This window comes from Lissotriton helveticus, chromosome 11 (genome assembly GCF_964261635.1).
Source record: "Lissotriton helveticus chromosome 11, aLisHel1.1, whole genome shotgun sequence".
In the NCBI taxonomy this organism is placed as follows: domain Eukaryota; kingdom Metazoa; phylum Chordata; class Amphibia; order Caudata; family Salamandridae; genus Lissotriton; species Lissotriton helveticus.
This window is the reverse complement of record NC_136072.1, coordinates 853,014,022-853,038,853: the sequence shown is the minus strand read 5'-3', so window position 1 is coordinate 853,038,853 and position 24,832 is coordinate 853,014,022.

Here is a 24,832-nt window from a genome sequence, read left to right as displayed (position 1 = left end):
TGTCTTCAAGAAACTTGGAGCAGAACTGACTCATGCCTGGATGGCTATTATTCAACTGTCGTCCACGCTGAACCTTCACTGGCTGGGAGGGCAAAAGGTGGCCTAATGACTTCAATTTCGGTAAAATACAAGTCATTAAAAATAGATAAAATAATGGCTTCTCCATGGTACCAATTGATTTTGATTACTAACTTGTTTCCTGTCCCTCTGCTTTTAATCAATTGGTACTATAATATTTTTGACCCGTAAACTGCATCAATTATTGACGGTTTGCAGATTGAATTCGCCAAAGTTACAGAAACATTTTCACCTATGTGTATTATGTGGTTGGGGGATTTTAATTGTACTACATGTTATCAAAGTGGGAGCAAGGTCTGTGGTTACTTGATATTAATGAACAACCACTTGCACACTTCAATCACACTATATATAGGGCGATGCATTGAACAACACTATTGTGGTAAATGATCTCTGTATGCTAGATATGTTGACTAGCACTCCAACTGTGCCAATTCCAACTTTTCAAGGGAATGGGGGACAAATGAGTGTTATCGATTTTGCGCTAGTTTCTAGTAGGTATGTTCATCTTATTGATGAATTTAGAATAGAAGTAAACCCTGCCAGCGACCATAATCCACTTGTCTTATTGTTGAGTACTGTGGCTGACAGGGAACAGTTTACTGAACAACCGATGAAATATAGTCACAACCGTGGTTTCAGGCTAAAATGGGATAGGGTAAATCCTAAAGAGTTGGAGGAAACAATCTTTAAAGCCAACTTATCATAGGTAACCACCTGTCTAATGAGCACCTGTAAGCCTGAATCGATAGTACAGAACTTTGAAGTTCTCTGCGAGAGTGTTGCCACATATTTGCTTAAACCTTCTGGGAAGGGTTGTACCCGAGAAAACAAATGGTTTGATGCTGAATGCTCCGTAGCACAAACATTATTGAAGAAGGCTTTACACGGAGTCCCACGGGATAAGGCAATGGTTAAGAAAGCAAAAAGAAATTATAAAGAGACCATTGAAAAAAGGAAATTGGAATTGAAAAAGCAGGCCTGGGATGACCTTGAGAAAGCCTCTGATTTAAGAGATAGTAGGTTATTTTGGGAGGTCATAAATTCTCCCTTCCTCAGTAACGAAAATAGGACCATGATTATGCATATAACCGGGGAGGCTTGGGAGTCCCATTACTCCAAGATTTTTAACCCAAAGGGTACCACTTTGATAAATGAAAGTGAGGATGATATTCATCTTAATATTGAGACTGCACAACAGCTTATTCTCTCGTTTTCCTTGGGTGAAGTGGAGGAGGCCTTGAGAAGAGGTATCCCACTCAAGGCACCAGGTCCAGATGCTGTACCCTTGGATTTGTTTAAAAATAATCTTGATGTTTGGGTACCCCTGTTGCTTAATGTTTTTAAGGCGATCATTGTGGGCCACATTCCATCATCCTGTAAAGAGGCAGTAGTTGTGTCAATCTTTAAAAAAGGAAATAAAAGCGACCCCTGTTGTTACAGGCCAATCTCCTCAATAGGCGCCTCTTGTAAGCTATTGGGGAGAGTAATACTAGCCCGCCTAGAGACATGGACGAACTCCTCTGGACTTATTGTGGATACACAATATGGTTTTAGAAAAGGTAGGGGGACAACGGAGCAGTGTCTCAATTTGGCCCAGATCATGGGTAAGTACATAAAGGTCAGGGGTGTCTCTATGCACCTGGCCTTTATGGACTTATCCAGTGCTTTCGATAATGTGTGTAGGGGGAAATTGTGGCTTATGATGGAGTATATGGGGTTTGAGGAATCATTGGTCACTTTGTTGCGTAGGTTACATGCTGCTACTTCTGTGACCATTCGATATGGTCCTGTGGGCGAAAAAACAGGGCCTATTCCATCAACTGAAGGCGTCCGTCAGGCTGTATTTTGGCCCCATTTTTGTTCTTAGTTTACACAAATGGTTTAGAAACATTTTTGTTGGAAAAAGGTTTGGACTTCCCTAAAATAAATGGTAAACACATACCTTTATTGTCTTATGCAGACAACACTGTGTTAATGACTTTAACTGCAAATAGTATGCAAATATGCTTGAATGCTTTTAATGAATTTATGCTGGGATTAGACCTAAAGGTTAACTTTACAAAATCATTCACAATGGTTTGTGGCCCAAATAGGACCAAAACCCGTAAATTTGTTGTGGATAATATGGTTATTGAAAAAGTTCAAAATTTTAATTATTTGGGAAATCTTTTTAGTAAAACCTTGAACTGGGACCCTCTAATAACAACTCAGATTTAAAAGAGAACTGGATCGATAGAGGCCCTTTAACGTTTTGCAAGCAAATTAGGCCAAAAACCAATTGCAGATTTAAAGATATTGTACTAATCTAAATGCTTGCCAGTTGCGATCTATGGAGCAGGGGTATGGGGATAACACAAAAGCGCACAAATACAAATCATGGAGAACAAGTTTTTTTTAAAAGGCCTTTTATCAGTTCCAAATAGTGCTCCCAATACTTTTTGTCATTCCGAGGAGGGTCTAGACGTCGTGAGTGACAGTATTCATGTGTCCCCACTACTCCTATGGGGAAAATGTGGTCCTCAGACGACATGTTGTTCTCAAAAGAAATCCTAAAAGATTCTGTAAATTTGGATAATGCCATGCAGATTCCATGGCTGCGTTATGTAAAGGAAACCTTTTTTAAAATTGGTCTTGGTAACTTTTATGATAACCCAGATTCTATTACATCAGAAACTAGGATGGTGATCAAGAATGCATATTGTACTACATTAGGTTTGTCCAAATATGCTAAACAACCACTATATCAAGCAGTCAAATCACAGCAACAGTTTTATCTATCTTTTACTACACATACGCAATGACGTTTTTACTTGAATAGATTTTGGTTAAATGCACTGCACTTTTTAGTTGCTTTTCCGAAGCAAGGGGGTTGGTGTGAGAGGCTACCCCCTTGCCCATGTGATAATGAAGCTCAACAATGCACAATGCACTTTGTCCTATTTTGCACACTCTATAAAGCTCCAAGAGATCGTTTTATCCCCTCCTAAGGGAAATTCGACCTTATAATTTTAAGGAAGGTTTTGAGCACTTAAGATCATTACAAACTGCTGCTGTATGTAGTTCTATGCTTAGCTTTATTAGATTGGCTCTTTTAATCAGGAATCGCTATTGATAGCATGTTTTCTGATATGATATATTGTGTTTGCCACTGAAAGCTACTGAAATCTCTAGAAATGAAATACTATTGATGATTTACATGAGCGCCTTTAGTTAAAATGTACCGAGTTTTGGTGATTCTCAGGTATAACTAAGTGGGTTGGTGTGAGGGGCTAACCCACTTGTACATGTAGTAATGTAACACCTTATATCTTCTTGCCTGCTTTTAAAAGAAGCTATTAAACTCTTCCTGAGGGATATTTGATCTTGACTATATAAGGAATTCTGGAGTAATAGAGTTTATTAGTAATTGTCTTTTAATGCAATTTTTATGCTTAGCTCTATTGGATTGGTTTTTAAGAATTTTATATGAATATAATGCTTACTGATATTGTGCTTTTTTATATACTGTGTTTTGTGTATCTGTTTTTGAATGAAATACCATTTGTGAATCTGTATGTCAACCTGTATACTTTTATGATTCTGTTGAATCAAATAAAGTTATTTATGATGATGATGAAGAGATAGTGTGCAAGCTCCCAAAGGGCCACTTACCCCGTTTCTTCCGCTTCAGTGCGCTGCAAAATTCCGCTGGTGCTCCAAGCCGCGCGACTGCTGTTCGTCCCTGAAAAGGAAGCACAGCCCCAGCCGCTTGGGAGGAGGTCGAACTCTGTTGCCAACTCCCACACTGTTCCGCTGCTCCAGGCAGCACCAAAGAGCTTTGCAGACTTCGCACCTGCCCGTAGCCTGACTAGATCGCCCCGCGTCCCATTATGCCACACCACTCCAACCTATCTTTGAATCCTCAAAAAATTGCCAATGTGAAGTTATTGAGGCTCTGCCACCACCAGCCTCCTGGTAAGCGTCTTCATAAAACTAAAAGCATAGGAGGAGCAGGAGGGTGTGGAAAAGTAAATTCTGCCATGTTCTGTGTCCCTACGCGTCCTCCATCATATGTTATGTGTGCATGATTAATATGCATATGTATCCCCATGTTCGATTAAAGACGCAATTACAGTTGTGTCCATCTCTAGTATGTCTATTTCTAGTTCTCGTGAATATTACGAATATCAGGCCTATGTAAAGTTACGTTGCCACGTTTCTCAGTGTGCACGTTATTTCATTGTAAAGTCCCCGTTCCTAGGCCTCAAAAGGGCCCGGACGCCAGATTCAGCTCCTGTCTCCTAAGCCCTCGCTGAGGAGCGATACAGCCCCCACCTGTATCCCTGACCCTTCACTTACTTCCTGACTCACAGTGCCCGGTTCAGCCTGGCTCTGCCTCTGAGTCTGCCAAGAGTATGTTATGATTCTAGTTATCAGTCCAGCCCTCCTTCTCTGCATTCTTAAAGCTACTGAATCGCATCAATAGTTACCGTCGTTGTCTAGCTTTTACGTCTCCATGTTAGAGAAATACTGTATTTAATGGTCATTTAATATTCTTCATCACGCACTACATGTAGAATAATGCATGCACCAGTCTTAGATTCTGTTAGCCTTTCCCCTCCTGACTTCTAGTTTATATCAACATGTTCTCTAAACATCAGATACTAGATACTGTTTAGGTACATGTCGCCCTGACTCTCCAGACTTCAGTCTCTGCTCCTAGCACAGAGTTCGTAGCCCCCAGCTTCTCCTAGTAACACGTCATTGCCAGTTTGCGCGCACCATCAGGTTAGAGGTCCCGGCTCCTTAGGTAGCCCCCTCCATGTTTCCGCCCCATTCATGACATATTCTGTTACGTTTGCATCACATATCTATGTATACGCCCTGTTACACCCACTTTCACCCTTATCTTTCGCGACTGCTACGCGTCACACCCTTTGCTCCACCCACTGCTCCGCCTGTCATATGTACTGTAATGCAACTGTTTTACTATATATACTTGTGTATTGTTATTAAAAGCTAGCGCGCTCATCCCAGATCCAGCCCCGGCAGCTGCCGGGCCCTGCCATCCTATTCCTATGCAGGTTGTCCTGTTCCTGTCCTTTATGCTGTAATAAACCTGCAAACTCCTACTACCTCGAATCTTGACTCTTATTTATTGAGCTATCTGTTATTGCTATGCCTAGACAAAAATAGATCCGGTATTATTTATTTATATACCACATAATGGCGCCCGAACAGGGACTTGCCCTTTCCCCACGCGCCGGTGAAGCCACGCCGGCCCCCTGACCCTTCTGCAGCCGTGACGGAACCATACCGTGCACCGGCAGATATTTCTGCTTCAAGTATCCCTCAGGCCCACGGAGGAGACGGAGGTGGCGGTCCAGCATCCAGACGAGGCGGTGGAGGAACGCGGCAAGTCCCGACCAGAGCCCAAGCCGAGAGTCCAAGGTCCGAGGTATCCGGAGGCCCACCCGTAACAGAAGTCCGAAGTTCGTCCGTCCGGCGTCGAAGCAGTCCCGTCCAGTCTGAGGCCTTCCGTTCTTGCTGCCCGGTGAGTACCGTTGCTGGGGTAGTATCTAGACAGGGTCAATCTAAATTGTCTCTGGTCCGATGGGTCTTGGTACGCAGATCTGAAACAAAGTGTTCACCTAGGTGGATACGGGTCTTGATGCGTCCCTTTATGGGACCGGTATGTTCCGTGCTGTTTCAGCAGCGCATCCAGTAATTCTAGCCTGTTCCGTTCTCGAGAAATTCATGTGTTTCTGTTCTCAGTGTTCCAGGTAGTATTCTGTCCGAACTGTTGCTTCATAATGTTATTCAATGTATTTTCAATGTCGTGGTATGCCTGAATTGTTTTCTCAATTGTTATTGTTCCTCGTGTATTGTATTGTGTTCAGATTCAAGTTTGCAATGTCCCTCTTTTCGAGATTACGTCAGTTAAAAACTAGAAAGGGTCTGCTAGAAGAAGCAGTTCCTGTCCCGCCTAGGGACAGTCCAGGTCATTTTATGTATCAGAAACATGGCATAAGCGCCATATTGTATCTAGATTTATGGGTAGAGTATACCAAACAGTTAGAGGAAAAGTATAGATGGCCCGTATCAGGTACGTGGGATGCCGAGTGCATCATGAGAGTAGAAGAAGCATTATGGAAAAAGAAAGCCAGACAGTCACAGAAAGACGCCATCGAGTTATGGCGCAAAGAATCTCATAAAAGAACCGAAAAAGAAATCAGAAAGTCTGAATTAAGTCGAGAATCCTTAGAACGAGCCCAAGAAAGGGAATTAATCGAGATAGGTGAACGAGTTAAAACCGAACAGTCAGACAGACGGAGGAACGCCCTCATTAAGGGTATGTATCCTCTTCTTGCCGAGGGCTTGCCAAAAGCGACCCCGGAGGCATCCAGTAATTTTCCGCCACCATTGGTTCCGACCAAGCTACGTCACAAACCGACCGCAGCTGATATTTTCATTTCATCCTATTTGGACGACACAGTCCCAGAATATGCAAATCCCGCTCCGCCAGTCCCTGTAAATCAGGCACTTCCTGCTCCTCCAGACACCGGGGCACCCTTTGCAGTACCTGCTACGGTCCCCCAGGTTCAGCCCGCCATACAAGTTCAGCCCGCACTTCAATTTCCCGCCGCGCTAGTACGAAGAGCATCAGTCGATGATTCCAGTTTAGGGGCCGCAGGGGGAGGTCCTCCAGGAACCCCGCCGCCACACAAGCGTTTAACGTTAGCCGAATTACATGCACAAGCGTCACAGCGTACGCCCAGGTATCAGTCTGTTGCAGAAATAAGAAAAGCCCTTACCGAATGTGGCTATGATCCAGTCCCAGGCGAGGATAATATGGTTTTATATTCATTACGCGTAAGAAAGGTGACCGAGTATCTAGTCACCCTACCAGATATGAAAGGAGATCTAGACAGAATATACCGTTTCATCCGTACAGGGGATGATCCAGAAAGTATTAGTGACGTCATGTGCCAAAGAAAAGTTGAAGTCCAGCTCATGCTATTAAAGTTTCTGATTAATTGTCTAATAAGAGAACAAGATTATCCGACCAAAAATCAAGCCGAAATGAAAGTCCTGACAAAGTGGAGTGATAATATAGCCGAGGGTAAGCATAAGACCATCACCAGTATAGAGAGTATGTATAAGAAAATTCGTAAGGAAATAATAAGGTTACATGATCAACGTAAGGCAGCACAAGTAAGCGAAAAAGAAAATGACTCTGCGGAAGAGGTAGAGGACGAGAATCCCGCCAGAATAGCGTATGTAGGAAAATCTAGATTTCCAGATCGCCATTTACGCCTAGAACACAAGTCAACTTTCCATCACCCGGCACCAGAACAAGGTTCTCTAGAACAAGTATTTCAAGCAACCGATCACATTCTGAAATCACGAATCGGTTACAGTGAATTAAGTACTATGCATGAACAAGAACTAGTCCGATCAGCAGTCCGATGGATTACTGATTCTACCACTTTTCCAGACGAAATAGTGGCACAAATGTTTCTGAAAATACCCCCAGCCGAGCAACGACTGGCGGGTATGTATATGATTCAACACCTCATTACTTTGTATGAGGGTCAACATTCTGATCCAGGTCCGTTACACGATGTCCTGAACGAGTTACTCCAGTATAAATGGAAAGGTTTAGGTACCGATTTAATTAGTGTCATTCTAGAACAGCGCCACAAATATAGTATGTTTCTGAACCCGCATTTTGTTCATGTCTCACCTCCAGAAAATAAGCCCTTTTACATAGACAGACAGAATCCGTTACGAGAAGTGCATCCAGTTAAGACAGACGGTGGTGAAATGCAACGAGTGTTTGTTTACACCCCGATTACAAAGATGGAACTCTTAGAGATGAAAAAGTTAATTCCCTGTCATGATAAAGATCCAGCAGGGTTCCACCGAGAATTAAAAGACATGCTCCGTATGGGAGAATACACGTATCCAGATATTATTAAAATGTTAAAAGTCCTATTGCCCGCAGGGGTATATGAGAAACTTAAGGAAAAAGATTGGGAGGTGGGAGAGAAAAAGATCGATTGGGCAGTTCTAGAAGCTGAAGACAAGACACGAGTACCAGGTACCGGTCTTGGAGACAAATGTAAAGAATTACCAGAATTATTAATACAAGTTTTGCCTAGATTATTGACAACTAGAAAAGAAGACTGGGATGCAATCTTAGCCTGTAAACAGAAACAAGACGAAGACATTAGTGATTTTTATTCTAGATTTGAGAAATGTTTCACCATAAACAGTGGCCTCAAGACAAGTAGCGAGTCATACCCTCACCTTTTTGTTACTAAATTAGTCGAGAATTCAAGTCCACCAATTAAAAAACGAGTTTTGAAAGTCGAAAGTACCTGGCAAGCTAATACCCCGTCCCAGATGTTACAGATGCTTCAATATCACCAGAATAGAATCAGAGAAGAGCAAGAACACGAGAGAAAGCGTATGAAAGACACGAAAATGAAAGTACTAGTTGCACAATCTGTTCCTCAAGACAGTCAGAAGAGGGGTCCGAATCAAGCCAGTCACCCTGCAGCTCCCGTTAAAGGGAACTGCAATTATTGTAAACAGCCAGGTCATTTTATAAACGAGTGTGCAGTTCTGAAACACAACATAGCTACCGGTAAGACTAAAGAAAGACCACGTCCGCCTAGACAAGAACAAGTTTCACAGACTTCTCAGCCACAGAATGCACCACAGACAGTTCCAGTACCACAGCCTATTGCTGCAACACAGCATGTTACACAACAGATGTACCAGTATGCGCAGTCAGAGTATCCAGAGTATCAGCCATATTCATGAAACAGCCTAGAGAGGGAGGTAGGCTTGCCTCTCATCGAGATACCTGTAGATCAAGAAGGTCCCTATGTTCACAGTCAAGTACTTGGGAAAGACAGAAAGTTTCTGATTGATACAGGGGCAAGTAGGACCACCATCAGTCACGCCGAAGTTCCAGGGGCTCCGCTCTCAGGCTCTAGAAATGTTTCCCTTGGATTTTCAGGAAAGCCTATTATAAATGAAATTTCAAAGCCAGTTACTCTAGAAGTAGGTCCATTGTCCCGCACTACTGATCTGTTACTTACGAAGTCATGTCCAGAGAATTTGTTAGGCATTAAAACACTGAAAGAGTTAGGTGCAGTTATATGCTGTTCCCCAGAGGGAATACGATTGTTCCTACGTGACTTCAAGGGCCACTATGTATTACGAGATTTTGATCCAAGATTGTCTAATGTTCCGCAGCATCTATGGGCGCGAGGTCCAACTGATGTTGGCTATATGCAAATCACACCCCATCGTGTGACTCTCAAGCCAGGTGTAGTCCTGCCACGAATAAGACAGTACAGATTGCCACCTGAGGCTGTAGCAGCCTTATCCAAAATTATTGACGAGCTCATGGCTCAAGGAGTAGTTGTAGAAACTGACTCCAATATATGTAATTCTCCGATCATTCCTGTCATGAAACGTACTGATCCTAATGCACCTCCAGTATATCGATTAGTGATTGACCTTCGAGAGCTTAATAAATGTATTATTCCCCAGTACCCAGTTGTCCCAGATATCTCTTCCCTATTGACAGCCATTGATTCTGAAGCCTCATTTTTCACTGTCATAGACCTCAAGAACGCGTTTTTCAGTGTCCCCATTCATCCAGACAGCCAGTTTCTTTTCGGATTTTGTTTAAATGGAAGGAGCTATATGTTCACACGCGCTCCTCAAGGTTTCACAGAAAGTCCTAGTATTTACAGTCAAGCACTCAAGAGACAACTAGACAACATTCACATGCCAACTGACACTGCCCTGCTCCAGTATGTCGATGATCTACTGATCACAGCCCGTTCTGAACGTGCTTGCGAGCGAGCATCCCTTACAGTCTTGTATTTCCTTGCCGAGATGGGGCACAAGGTGTCCCCTTCTAAGCTTCAATTCTGTGTCCAGCAAGTGATCTATTTAGGCCACTTACTGTCCAAGAGGGGTAGGCAGTTGACACCCGACCGTATCCAGTTAATAGCGAGTCTTCCTCAGCCCAAGACCCAGAAGGAGGTACGTGCTTTTATTGGCCTTACTTCTTATTGCAGACAATGGATTCCTCAGTATGCATTTCTAGCTAAGCCACTGATACAGTTAACGACCCAGGAGGCAGCCGTATCGACTGTCCTCCCTTGGACATCTGAACATACCCTTAGTTTTAATGAGTTAAAGAAAGCTCTATGCCAAGCTCCAGTTCTAGCTACACCGAACTACAGTAAGCCTTTTACACTTTTTGTCACTGAACGCGAAGGTACAGCATTATCTGTTCTCACACAAGATCAAGCAGGACAATACAAGCCCTGTGCTTATTTTTCGAGCACATTAGATCCTGTAGCCCAGGCTCTGCCTGCGTGCCTCAAGTCAGTTGCAGCCACAGCACTAGCTATCAGACAAAGTGATTCCATAGTCTTAGGACACTCCCTGACCGTACAAGTCCCACACTCCGTGGAAGTTCTTTTAAACCGAACACAAACTCAGCACTTGACAATTGCACGTTTAACAGGTTATGAATTGACACTGTTCCAGCCACACATAGAAATCAGACGCTGCAACGTTCTAAATCCTGCTACACTGTTACCATCAGTTAATCCAAATCCTGCCACACACGACTGTGTGGAAGTAGTTAACATTATGACAAAGCCAAGACAAGATCTGACAGATATTCCATTACCAGATCCCGACCTGACACTTTATGTGGATGGTTCATGCATGAGAACCAGTACAGGAGAACTAGTAGCCGCGTATGCAGTGACTACCGACACTGAAGTTATTGAAACACATCGTATTGACACCCTGTCTGCTCAAGCAGCAGAGCTAGTTGCTCTGACACAAGCCTGCATTCACGCCAAGAACCTGAAAGTTAATGTTTACACCGATTCACGTTACGCATTTGGAGTCGTACACGACTTTGGAGTGCTCTGGCAGGAGAGAGGTTTCATGACTTCTCATGGAACCAAGATTCAGCATGGTCTCCTTATTCAAGCTCTGTTAGATGCAATACATTTACCGACATCCATTGCTATCATGAAATGCAAAGCACATACGAAAGTTACTGACACTATTTCCCAAGGTAATGATCTAGCAGATCGCACAGCCAAGCTTACAGCACAGACACCAGACATTCCAGTTAATAAGACACCGACATGCACTCCAGATCTGACTACCTGTATGACAGTTAAGGACCCTACTCAAGATGTCATAGATATCCAGTTACATGCTACTCCCGATGAAATCAAGAAATGGTCCGAACAAGGAGGGGTCCAGACAGATCAGGGATGGGTAACGAAGGGTAAAACCACATGGTTTCTCCCCGACTCTATGGTTCAAGTCATTGTTAATACCGCACATAGTCCAGCACATTTAGGAGAAAAAGCAATGTTAGACAGTATCCAGAATATTTGGTTCAACAAGCATTTACGAGCTGCAGCCAAGCAGAAAGTCCGTACCTGTATGATATGTTGCCAGTTTAATCCAGGTAAAAGTGTCCCGGTGGAACAAGGTGGATTCCAGCCCCCTGACCACCCTTTTGAAGTCCTCCAAATGGATTACATTCAGATGGAGCGATGTCGAGGTTTCAAGTATGTCCTTGTAGTTGTATGCGCTTTGTCCAGGTGGACAGAGGCATATCCAGTCCCAGATTACACAGCTGCGACCACTGCCAAGCAGTTGGTTCGTGAGTTCTTCCCCCGTTATGGACTCCCTAGAGTCGTATATTCTGACAACGGCCAGCCATTCTCATCCGAGCTAATGAAACATGTTTCCCTGTTGTTAGGGTACCAGTGGAAGTTCCATTGTGTACGCCATCCCGAAGCAGCCGGTCTCGTAGAGAGACATAATCAGACCCTGAAAATTCGCATCGCCAAAGTATGTAAAGAGAAAGGTGTAGACTGGCTAGTAGCTCTGCCAGTTGCCCTGTTCTATATGCGCATGGTCGCACATTCCAGATCAGGTCTGTCCCCGTATGAGGTCGTTTTCGGCCGCCCCCCTAACATGTGGGGTACTCCTAGACCCCGAAGTATTACCGATGTTTCAAGTAATAATCTGACAGATTACCTAGCTTCCTTGATGTCTGCCCTCAACTCTTGTCGTTCACAGGTTGCCGCCGCATTTCCAGACAATACCGAGGTGGCACCGCATGAAATCGTTCCCGGATCCATGGTCCTAGTGCGAAATTTTGACCGTTCAAGTCCGCTGGAGCCTCGCTGGAAGGAGCCCCGACAGGTCCTCCTGGCCACCCGTACAGCCGTGAAGTTGGAGGGACGCAAAGGCTGGGTGCATCTTTCGCACATCAAGAAGTTTTATGGATTGAAACCAGTTTCAAAGAACATTTCCGAGGATTTAAAGGACTGCCAAAGTACTATTCTTAAGGACTGTCCCGCAAAAGACACTGTTACTGAACCCTCCCTGTTAGAGACAACTCCGCAACAGGAGTATAAGAAAAAGCTAAGGTCTAGTAAAATAAGTCAGCCAGTTTGATTGTCTAAGTCCTCCCCTAGGTGAAACGGTTAGACCGGTTTCTGACATGTATAAAATAGACCCCCATAGTGAGAGAGTTAGTCAAAACTCAATCCGATGTATCGTTTTTCTAAGTTTCATTTTATTTCTCAGCATTATGATTTCCTGCACCAGTTATGCATTTTTCCTGTATTTTCCAGTTTCTCATGTAAATAAGTCTTCTAATGTTACAGTAGAACACACGTTTAGTGATCTGCCTCCTCATGAACTCTCTTACCGCCTCGCTATGCGTAACAATTCTTTTATCCGCATGTTACATTATTCACACCAGACCAGCAATGCCACTAATTGTTGGGTGTGTGGTCGACTCCCCCCTTTCCAGACACCGAAGGGAGTTCTGCCACTCTTTCCTTATCCATTTTCACATAATGGTTCGTGTGGAGCATGGTCCACGTTAACGTCATCCTTAACAGATATGTCTTCTCTTAACAGTACATGTTTCCCAGACAAGCAAGGTCTTCCCCACAGAACAGGGTTAGATCTAGAAAACGAAGTTTACAATTTAGGTAATTATTCTTCGAATTTCATGGTCCTGAATGTTCAGTCTGATACCACTCCAGACTTACCTGCTATTTCAGTACTACCAGTCAAAGGTGAATTATGTGTCCGAAATAATGGTTCCGTACATGTAGGACATAGCGATTGTACTACTATTGTCAAGTATAGTGACAGTGGGAAATCTATTTTCAAAGCCTCACGTCATTCTTATTTTATTTGTGGTCAAACCGCATATGTTCGTCTGCCCCTCGATTGGGAGGGAACCTGTTACATTGCCTTCCTACTGCCACCAGTTTTCCTAGCCCCACCTGATTATCATAGGAATTCCCACCTAGTACATACTAGACACAAGAGAAATACCCCGATTGTCGATTATACTGAAACTGCTCTAGAACAATACATAGATATCAATAAAGGTGTCTTCCCCTACTTAGGTACTGTTGTAAATAGTAAACTGATACGTAGATTAACCAGAACACTTGAAGCAGTAGTGATTGAGACTACTTCTGCTCTAGGTAACTTAACCGAAGAACAATCCTTTATGAGAATTGTCGTGCTCCAGAATCGTCTCGTCCTTGACGTCATACTGGCCGATAGGGGCGGGGCCTGTAGAGTCATCGGATCTAGTTGCTGCATTTTCATTCCAAATAATGCGCCGTCTGTTTATTCAGCTATAACCAGACTACATAAAATTGCCCATCTGTTACACCAAGATCCAGGCACCTGGACATGGTCCGGTTGGTTCTGGAATATAATTTCCACCTGGGGATGGAAAGTCTTGTCCTTTCTATGTATTGCAGTAGCGATCATATTCAGTTGCTGCCTCTGTATACAATGTGGCCCCGCGATTTGCGGCATTTGTGCTACCTCTTGTATTCCTAGTCCCAAGCCCCGTTCTAAATCCCGTTCCAAGACAATTCGAGATGAGCAAATGATACTGTATGAAATGATAGATGGTATCATGAATATTGATGTTTCCTGATGGAAACGTAGTGACAAGGAGGGAATGTGGAAAAGTAAATTCTGCCATGTTCTGTGTCCCTACGCGTCCTCCATCATATGTTATGTGTGCATGATTAATATGCATACGTATCCCCATGTTTGATTAAAGACGCAATTACAGTTGTGTCCATCTCTAGTATGTCTATTTCTAGTTCTCGTGAATATTACGAATATCAGGCCTATGTAAAGTTACGTTGCCACGTTTCTCAGTGTGCACGTTATTTCATTGTAAAGTCCCCGTTCCTAGGCCTCAAAAGGGCCCGGACGCCAGATTCAGCTCCTGTCTCCTAAGCCCTCGCTGAGGAGCGATACAGCCCCCACCTGTATCCCTGACCCTTCACTTACTTCCTGACTCACAGTGCCCGGTTCAGCCTGGCTCTGCCTCTGAGTCTGCCAAGAGTATGTTATGATTCTAGTTATCAGTCCAGCCCTCCTTCTCTGCATTTCTAAAGCTACTGAATCGCATCAATAGTTACCGTCGTTGTCTAGCTTTTACGTCTCCATGTTAGAGAAATACTGTATTTAATGGTCATTTAATATTCTTCATCACGCACTACATGTAGAATAATGCATGCACCAGTCTTAGATTCTGTTAGCCTTTCCCCTCCTGACTTCTAGTTTATATCAACATGTTCTCTAAACATCAGATACTAGATACTGTTTAGGTACATGTCGCCCTGACTCTCCAGACTTCAGTCTCTGCTCCTAGCACAGAGTTCGTAGCCCCCAGCTTCTCCTAGTAACACGTCATTGCCAGTTTGCGCGCACCATCAGGTTAGAGGTCCCGGCTCCTTAGGTAGCCCCCTCCATGTTTCCGCCCCATTCATGACATATTCTGTTACGTTTGCATCACATATCTATGTATACGCCCTGTTACACCCACTTTCACCCTTATCTTTCGCGACTGCTACGCGTCACACCCTTTGCTCCACCCACTGCTCCGCCTGTCATATGTACTGTAATGCAACTGTTTTACTATATATACTTGTGTATTGTTATTAAAAGCTAGCGCGCTCATCCCAGATCCAGCCCCGGCAGCTGCCGGGCCCTGCCATCCTATTCCTATGCAGGTTGTCCTGTTCCTGTCCTTTATGCTGTAATAAACCTGCAAACTCCTACTACCTCGAATCTTGACTCTTATTTATTGAGCTATCTGTTATTGCTATGCCTAGACAAAAATAGATCCGGTATTATTTATTTATATACCACAAGAGGGAGGGTTTTTATTTTGAAGCTTGGTATTAGGTTCCATGATGTGGCATCACCTCACTCGCAATGAAGTAAATTGAGGGAGTGATGTGGCTTTTATTATACTTTCACACATACAGTTAAGTACTTTAGGCCTCATTTATGAGGCTGTGCGTGACGTTTACGCCGCCGGTGACGTAAAAAATGCGTCTTGTTGCGCCATATTTACAAAGTGACGCATCTAGGTAGATGCGTCACTTTGTAAACCCCTGCGCCACATTATACCTGCGCCAGGTATAATGTATGCAAGGGGGGGGTTTTGACGCAAGAAAGGGTCATGGAAGTGACGCAGTGAAATCTATAAGATTTCACTGCGCCACTTCTAGGACTCAAATGCGTCAAAATCTTACGCCTGCCTCACAGCAGGCGTAAGACTGACGCAGGCCCTTTCAAATGGGGCTTACCCCATGTGAAAGGACACATTGCTGGAGTTGCGTCACTTTTGTGATACACTCCAGCAATGCGTCACTTTTGCACCTACAGATACGTCAGAAATACTGACGTATCTGTAACTCCTTGCGACATGATGCATCATACTGTAAATATGACGCATCATTGGTGTTGTAAGGAGGGCGCAATGAAAAGTGACGCATCGCTGTTTTCACGCAGCGATGCGTCACTTTTCATAAATGGAATGGAGGAGTGTGGCTCACTGATTAGAGCCGCAGACCCTGATGCAGAGGTCTGGCCCGGGACCAGGGTTCAATTCCCGACGCGGCAGGGTCCTGAGACCAAAATGTCCACGGACTCGATAATTCTCGCCTCGGTGCCTATTCTAATCATGGGGTCCCACGCTGCAACTCTGGGCAATAGTTGCTTAATCTCCACTACGGCGGCCCACCCGCTGCGGGATGCTTGGCTTTCACCCTGGGGATACCCGGTAGGGGTTATCTCACAGGGAAAAAGCCAGGACGGGTTCCCAAGGCAAGCGCCTTGATGCCTTCGGGTGATACGTGCGTTATATAAATTGCAATACATTTACATTTACATAAATGAGGCCCTTTGATTCGACCTAACTGAGCTGAGTGGACATTTGTTTAGTGGTCCTGCCTTTTATAGACACATCTTCGATCGGCAAACCTGGTAATACCACCGATAGACTCATGCCTTTGACTGGCTAGCATGACTGTTGATGTGAGTGATTGGTCAGCCTCACCTGGTGTGGGAGCTATTTTCCCGCACCCCCAGCAGCCTTTAAGTGGTGTGTCCTATTCGAAAATCCCCTAATTCTCTATTGGCTGCCTCTTGCTGCACCTTTGGAATGTTGTTCGTAATAGGATATTGCCTGACACGACTTGCCAATGACATGGAGCCACATGCCGACCATTGACAGTCAACTGGATTCCCCAACGTCCTGAGTGCAACAGCTGACTCACTTCCAAGGATTGCAACAGCTAATTAATTGCTCGCGCCAGTTGATGAATGCTGCAGCCTCAGCAAAGCCTCAGAGGGCGCGGTCTGCGGGCAGCAGAGAGGTCCCGTGTGATTCAGCCCCCCTTCCCAGAAGAAGGGCACCGCCTGGTGTCCATACACTGCTCCTTCAAAGGGGGAATGCCAGCTATTTCACAAGGTTGTTGAACATTTTTCCATTGAAAAGTTTAACATTGATACAGCGTTTTTCAAGGGCACCTGTCACGTCAGTAAATCTTTTTCCACTTAAGGCGAGTCCAATGAGGTCACCATTTCGAAGTTTCCTTGATTGGAAATGCGCGTCACCCTCCCGAGTATGAAGGGTCCCTGCACAGCCTTCAACAGACATGAGTTCCTCTCCCAGGACATGGATCTGACTCTCTAAGAATCAAACAACAAATATTATTTCCTGTTGAGTCCTACGGACGCTGAATAGTGTTCTTTGGATTATTTGTTGCAACATACATTGAAAACAAAATAATATCCTAGTAAAATTAACATAAAACATAATTTTAACCCAATAACATATAAGAAACAAATTACGTTCTCAATAACATAACATAAAGAATTAACCCTTCAGGTAGTGATGGGTGAGCTTGATGAAAATCATCCCCCACATTTCTGCAAATCACACTGGTATATTTCCAAGGATTCACGGAAATCTAGTGGCCATTTGGGCTTTACAATCCTACCCACAATAACCCCATATTTCTGTATTATTTTTTACTTTTAAAGCCCTATAGTTGTGGGCCTGCCTTCACCTATTACTTTGATAAAACTTGTATACCCATCAGATAGTAATAACAAAAGACCAAAATTCGCTGATTCAAACGGTATTTGCTAAAGGTATTGTTTTGCCCCCACATGTATAATCCAGCATTAATAAATGTTGCTCACCCTATTATGCTATTTTTCCATTCAACACATATATTTACCGATAAGAGAAATCCACTCAAAATGTGCTTAACTCAAATTAGGTTGGAATGTTAAAAATGGCACATGTTGCATTTGCACCAACTTTACATCAGTAAAGTTAAAGGCAGTTCAGGATTACCAAATAGGAAAAGTAAGCACCATCTTTTATGGCTCCATTCCTTTTAAGGGCCCCGCGACAACGGATCAAAATACAACTTAAAGTACATACGGGCACATGCATCAACGGTAATTGCATTCGCAAACGGTGCAAATCGCAATTTTCGGCCGTTTGTGAATGCAATTATCAAAATTGGAATGCATCATGTATTTCGCAATTTTAGGAATTGCAATCATGTTGCGATTTCTAAAATTGCGATTGCATTTAAGAAATCGCAATTTCAGATTTCCTAAATGCAATGCATGATCATTTTTAAATTGTGATTTTCCTCTTTTGAAGTGCTAAATTAGCATGAGGTTGAAACTCATGCTAATTTACCGAAAATCTTCAAACATGCACAAAAATGCATTTTTGAAAGTTGCATTTTAAACACACACATGTCCGTGGGACATGTGTGTGTGTAAATTGCACTTAAGTTTAATTTCAGGGGTGCAGGGAGGGGTTCTTTGGACCCCCCCTGCACCCTTGAAATTGCATTTTCAATTTGCGATTCGCAAATTGAAAATCGCAAATTGTAAATGCCTTCCCATTGATTCCTATGGGCCTCTTGGCCCATAGGAATCAATGGGAAGGGTTTTCCTTAATTGCGATTCACAAATTGTGAATCGCAATTAAGGAAAAATAAGAAATCGCTAAAAAAATGCAAATTATTCATGCATTGCCGTTTGCGAATTCTTAATTGCGATTCCCTAATTTTCACAATTAAGGATTCGCAAACGGCAAGATTGATGCATGTGGCCATTAAACCAGTGACATCAGATTCACATAACAGTTTGTGTCTTAAAAGCTCATCTTCTGGCAGCTGTCCATTTGTAAAAAAAAATCGGGTGCATTGGGTATTAGGAGATCATTTGGAAGGGGGACCCCAAAATTTCGAGTTTAGGGGCCACCACAGGGTTTAATCCGGCACTGGTCAAAGGATTGTAAAAACTCTATGCGACACACAAAGCACAAGTATAGCGTGGTAAGGGTGTGGTACGTAGTCTGGAGCACATCTTGAAGCACACTGTCACAAATACAATACTAAAACATGGTGTGGTAGCGCACAGTCATTTACAAACAACACATTTTCCCTTGAAATGGCCACAAAATGTGCACTGACATGCAGTAATACTGATAAAACTATACATTGCTCAAATGATAGATGTGTGGAAATCGGTTTTCAGCAAAAAAATACTATTTGTACATCACCAAGTGAAGTGTTTTGATTTGTTTTGAGCCTCATAAAATGTTGTGTCCATCACACTTCAGAGTTCCCAAAAATGTGCTTCATTTGTGCTTTCCTAATTGCTGATATATTTTTCAGCTATTTTACAGGAATTTAAATGTAGTATGTTACAACCAAACTGACATCCTATATCCTGTCCTTTCACATTCCTTGCTGCACTCCAGCAAGATTGTCAGATAGTTCACTTTACAAAATCCTCTAACTTTTTAGTCAGAGAAAGAAATGTTAACAACAACTCCATGATAAAAGAGTAAGCAGTCATTTGTTAGAATAATTAGGCTGACATTTGACGTCTGTCTTTGAAGGCACATCAAATGTGACAAGATAAAGTAATATTTACATGCATCTTTTTTGCCATTCTCCTTCTGAAATACTGCATGTTTCTTTTGTGCCTGCATCAGCACCTTCACACCCATTCTTTAAGTGTCTGTGCTTGCTCCCACTCTTAAAACTAGAAAATAAGTCAACATTACTCCAGAAATGTTCAAAATCATGCCACACTGCCATACTGGGTTCGGCGGTCCCCTACAGGACTTAAAAACAAAAAAAAAGATATTTCAGATATTAGTAAAATTGTCCCGTAGGTTTATGACATCACATTGATGTATGTGTCTAAAATTTAAGGGCCTCATTACAATGGCGGTCGGACGAGCTCCGACTGCCATCGCTGTGGGCGGGTGACCATCTGACAATGAATCAGTGGTCTTACCTGCCCGATTACGATACGACTGCCGTGCAGGTGGTCGTAAAATTCCCTTTTTCTACTGCAGCATCTGCTGTGGCCCAGAAAAGGGCTGCACCCTAAGCCGCAGTAGAAAAGGGCACTTTTCAAACATCCATGCACTGTGTGCCAGGCACCAAGTGGTGCCTGGCACATGGTGCATGGATGTTTGGGGGATCACATGTGCCCCCATGGCCACTTTTCATCAGCCCCCGGGGATGGGGGCCCTGCTTGAGGGGGCCTAGCTTGAGGCCCCCAAAGTGACAATCCTCATCCCTACGGCAGTGTTTGTGCAGACACCGACCTTCATTGTAGGGATTAGTGACCTACCATCGCCCTGGCGGGCCCCTTGAGCCTGTCGAAGGCAGCAGTCTCCCCCCGAAATAATTGCTCTGAATGCTGGTATTGTAATCCAGCAGTCAGACCGATGCCCTGAATGTCGGTTGGTCTGCCACCAACGGCCTGTCTGATGCAGTCTGCCTGCCAAAAGAAATTGACCCTGGACGGAGCCGGCATAGTAGCACTCCACGCAGTATCCCGGAGTTACTAGAAAACTCAGTGAAATTCCACTGTGTTGTAAGGATTATGCCCAAGAACAGAACTATGCATAGGATTATGGGACCTTAGTGCATAGGGACTGAGTCATCCTACCACCTTAGTACCCATGAGCCCAAGACCTAGATATAGGGCCTCACTTGCCCTCCGACTCACTCACAGAGAAACAAGTGATCAGACAACCCAGAACAAAACACTCCCAAATCTCTCAGGACTCACAGTTGCAAGACACACCTTTCACCCGCACTCTTGTACCTGTCCACAATGAGATCTCACATAGACATGAACAAGTATAAGATATTTATTTTAACTAACGTGCTATAACATGCAGTATACGTGCCACAACAAGCATGAAAATGCATAATACAAATACAGTTTGCATAGAAGCTAGCCCATAAATCATGAAGGGAGATGTCATTATGAAAAGGAAATAGAGCATAACCTCCCTCCCCTGGCTAAGAAGCAGTATTATTATATGTTAGAAGATCTCTGGGTTTTGTCTGAAGACCCCATAACCTCGATTAAAGATGGAAGATCTGCATCATAGGTGCTGTCTCGCTCTTCTCCCTGGAAAGGTCCCTCTCCAAGTGTGTGTTCCCTATGTATGTATCCCCATAATACCAAAGTACGATTTCCAAACAACAGCTGAATTGCTATGTTTTGTCTAGGTGCTAGGGCCTGACCAGAACAGAATAACAAGGGGCATTGTTTATCAACCTTGCTCCAATGTTCAGACCAAGACCCAGTAACTGACAGAGAATGCACACTGGAAGCAGTTCTCAAGTGAAAAGTATGAACAAAGTATTTGCAAACATAAACCCATGTAGTAACTTTCGCGAAGCCGCGTCCTGTCTGCAGAGCTCATGCTAACTTAGAGAAGATGACAATGTCCCCATGGGCCATGTGACACCCTTCCCTTGGTCAGGTCAATAGCTCCGAAGCAAACAGAAATAGGTGTAAATGTTCCGAGCCAAATGAATTGTGCACAAGTATAGAATAAGAAAGGCCTCTGTGACATTTCCCAGGTCTCATTTACAGTGGCTCTCCCGAGACAAAAATATCACAGGAAAAGTGGAATGCCATTAGTTCCAACAGGCAGTCAGAATCTTCCATTGTAAAAAGGTATGCCATCCAATTAAGTAATTCGAACGAGCAGACATGCTCCTCATACCCAGAAGCTGCCAGGAGCATTTCAGGGCAACGTGTGTTAAATTCAATGAAACTCTGATCCAAGAGGCGGTGTCACGAGCACAGGTACTGAAGCCTGCCGACGCTCCACATGTAGGATCATACAGAAAACGCCTACCCACGGAACAGTCCTGGTCATGGGCCAGCAAAGGACCGATCAACAGTTCATAATCCAGGGCAGCGTGTAATGTATTTGGGAGGCAGACATCCAGGGCCCATTGAAAGGGGCACGGGAGGCAGTAGAACACAGGTTGCACGCAGTTGAAGTAGGCATAATGGAAGGTCAGCCAATAGTTGATTTTAAAAGCTTCTAATGGCATCAAACCCAAAAGTTGCCGAATCCATTCATGGTATAGCCGCAATTGGTCCCTGCTTGGCAGCAGCAAATGTTTAGCAGCCATTATGGAGGAGCAGTAGAAGTACAAGTACGCCCCAAATCAAAAGAAGATGTAAGGGAAACCCTCTAAAGGCGCTGGAAAAAATAGAATGAATAAAAGCTGGGATTACTCCAACAATATTCTGAAAGGAGGTGACAAGGCCGGATCCCAAAAGTTTAAAAAAGTGGGCCAGGCCCTTGGTATCAGATGCATTAAATATTTGGTGAATTAATTCTCCAAAATGTAGGGGGAGATTCATGTTCAGCAGTGACTGAATCTCACTTGATGTTCTAGCCACCTGCAATTCGAAGGTCTCACAAGCTGATGTGAAAGCGACTTCTTGTTGTAACAATAGCGCTTTGAGTCTGCTTAGCCTATTGAAATCTTATTGAAATCTGTTTTCAGAGTTGGAGTGAAAGACCACAGTGAATTATCTACAATCTTGCAAAAACATTACTGCAAGATGTAACACATTGTGAAACTGTTACTATATACGGGATGCCTGCCGGTAAGCCGGAGCAGTTGTGGTTATTTAGAATAAGATAACTGCCGTTGGACAGCAGAGTCAGTGTGGGAATAATAGCCAGGACGGTTGTCCCTTTTTAAAAAACAAACCAAATCAGCGGCTGAAATATTGCAAGCACTGTGTAGTTTCACTTGATTACAGACTAGGGAGTGTCCTACCATGGAATCACAACCCTCCCATGTAAGGAACACTTCCTTATCCGCCCATTGACAACAGAACACGAAAGGCAAAGACCAAAATTTATTAATAAAGGTACTACCAAGGGGTTCATTACTACCTATTGGATAATGCCCATGCATGCTGTGAACTGGAACAGTGAGATAGGCAATGAAATAAGCCCATGTATTAACCACAAAGCAGAATCAGTTTCTTCCACTGAGAATGGCCACTGTTCTAGTTTCTCAATGAGTAACATTGTGTATGCTGTGTCCTTCATTGTCATAAGCTTCTATTTATCTGTGAGGTTAAATGGCAAAAACAGCTTGGAAGCATTCTGATAATCCTACGTCACTTTCCCACTTTTTAGCATTTGCAATGTCCAACCAAATTGCATAACAGAGAGCAATTGGTTTTGACCATGATATCACACAGACACTCAATTCTGAACTATGTCAATTACAGATGATATAATATTATCTAAAGTATATGTACGAGAAGACAAAGTGTTAATACTGTTATCAACCACGCAAAAACTTTTTCCAAATTATCCTGATCAATTTGACACAAACGTACTGCAGCTTCCATCTTAGACAGTTTCCAAAATTAATTATATGCAGAATATGAAAAACTTTCAGTTCGAGGGGCTTTCGGACCTAAAAGGAAATCAGCAAGATCGATGTCACTTAGCTTCAGACTTTGGAACGCTCACCTTTGTGACTGCTTCTGAAGCGAGACCATGAAAATGAATTTTCCCTGAGCCAGAGAGCTTTCTTTAAGAGTCGACATCTGTACAGCGGTCAAAATGTTTTTAGTAGAAGAAAAGCGCAACTCTACTTGAGTATACAAATGTGATTGATAAGCAATGGGGACAGTGTCCCCTTCATTTAATGTCACGTAATTAAAACCTAACGCTCCTGGTACAATCCGACTGACCAAATTTGAAGTATTGTCTCTTGTTAACAAGAACTGGGTTGCAAGTCGATCAGACTGCAAAGACCTAATTACTGCACTATGTTCAGGAAGCCAACTGGAAGATGAGAAAGAAAGTTGTATCAGTACGTAAAGCGGTTTGATACGCTGAGCATAATCAGGAATGTCGGTCCTCCAGAAGTTTAAACAAACCATCAAAGATTGCAATTTTTAAGAGTAGATGGAGGCTGTAATTGAGCGCATTTCTCCAGAAAGTGCTGGGCCAGCCCCCTACCTTCGTTATTAAGTTCATAACCAAGAGAAAGGACAGCCAAGAAGGCTATATGTGATTTAGCAACATTGAACTTGTAGCCCAAGTTGACAAAGTGTGAGATAATGCGGTCCACACGCTTAAGATGCAGATTTATTTCATCATCCGTCAAGTAAATGTCATTGAAGTTTGAGATAGCATCAGGGTGAATCTCATGCATAATCAACACAATGCATGCTGCAAAAACACCTGGGCTATTCTTATATCCCATTGGCAATCTCACATATCTCTATTGATTGCCTAGCGCGCTGAATGCTGTCACATCACAGCTTTCAAGAGCCAAAGTGTGACTAAAAAGTCCACTGGATATGTCCAAAGTCGTTTTATATTTTTTTCGAATAATGTTGTTGAGCAATGCAGAGCTATGTGTGTTCCGTACCGCAAAGGTACGAATATGACTGTTCAAATGTCTGTAATCTAAAACTATACAATATGAACTGTCCGGTTTCAATATTAGAAAAAGAGTATTATTCCTCAATGAAAAAACAGGGTTCAATCACACCCTGATATTCCAACTCAGTAAGTATGTCACCAACAGACGCTTTAGCATCCCATTTAATTGGGTATTGGGGTGGGACTGTGGTGTAGAACGCAAAGGAATTACAAGTTCTGTCGAATCCCTGTTTCAACCCACCTGATAGCGATTTAATGCTGGAGCCTGGGCAAGTGTCCACTCCGATGCATAAGCAAGTCTAGTCTCTTCTGGGACATATTGCAAAAAATTTGGGAGAATAACGCCTTCCCCTCTAGAGGAAGCAAGAACAGAATGGGAGGCCAATCAACTAACAAGATATCATAAGAAGATGTAAGGTTATCCCAAAAGACTGCTAGTGCATTTACTATCACCTTCAATTTGGAGGCTTACTTCATAAAGCCTATCAGGAGGAACAACACGAGTGTCAGGTGTTTCCACTGTAATAAAAGTGTCAGTTGCTTTCCCCTCAAGACGCTGGT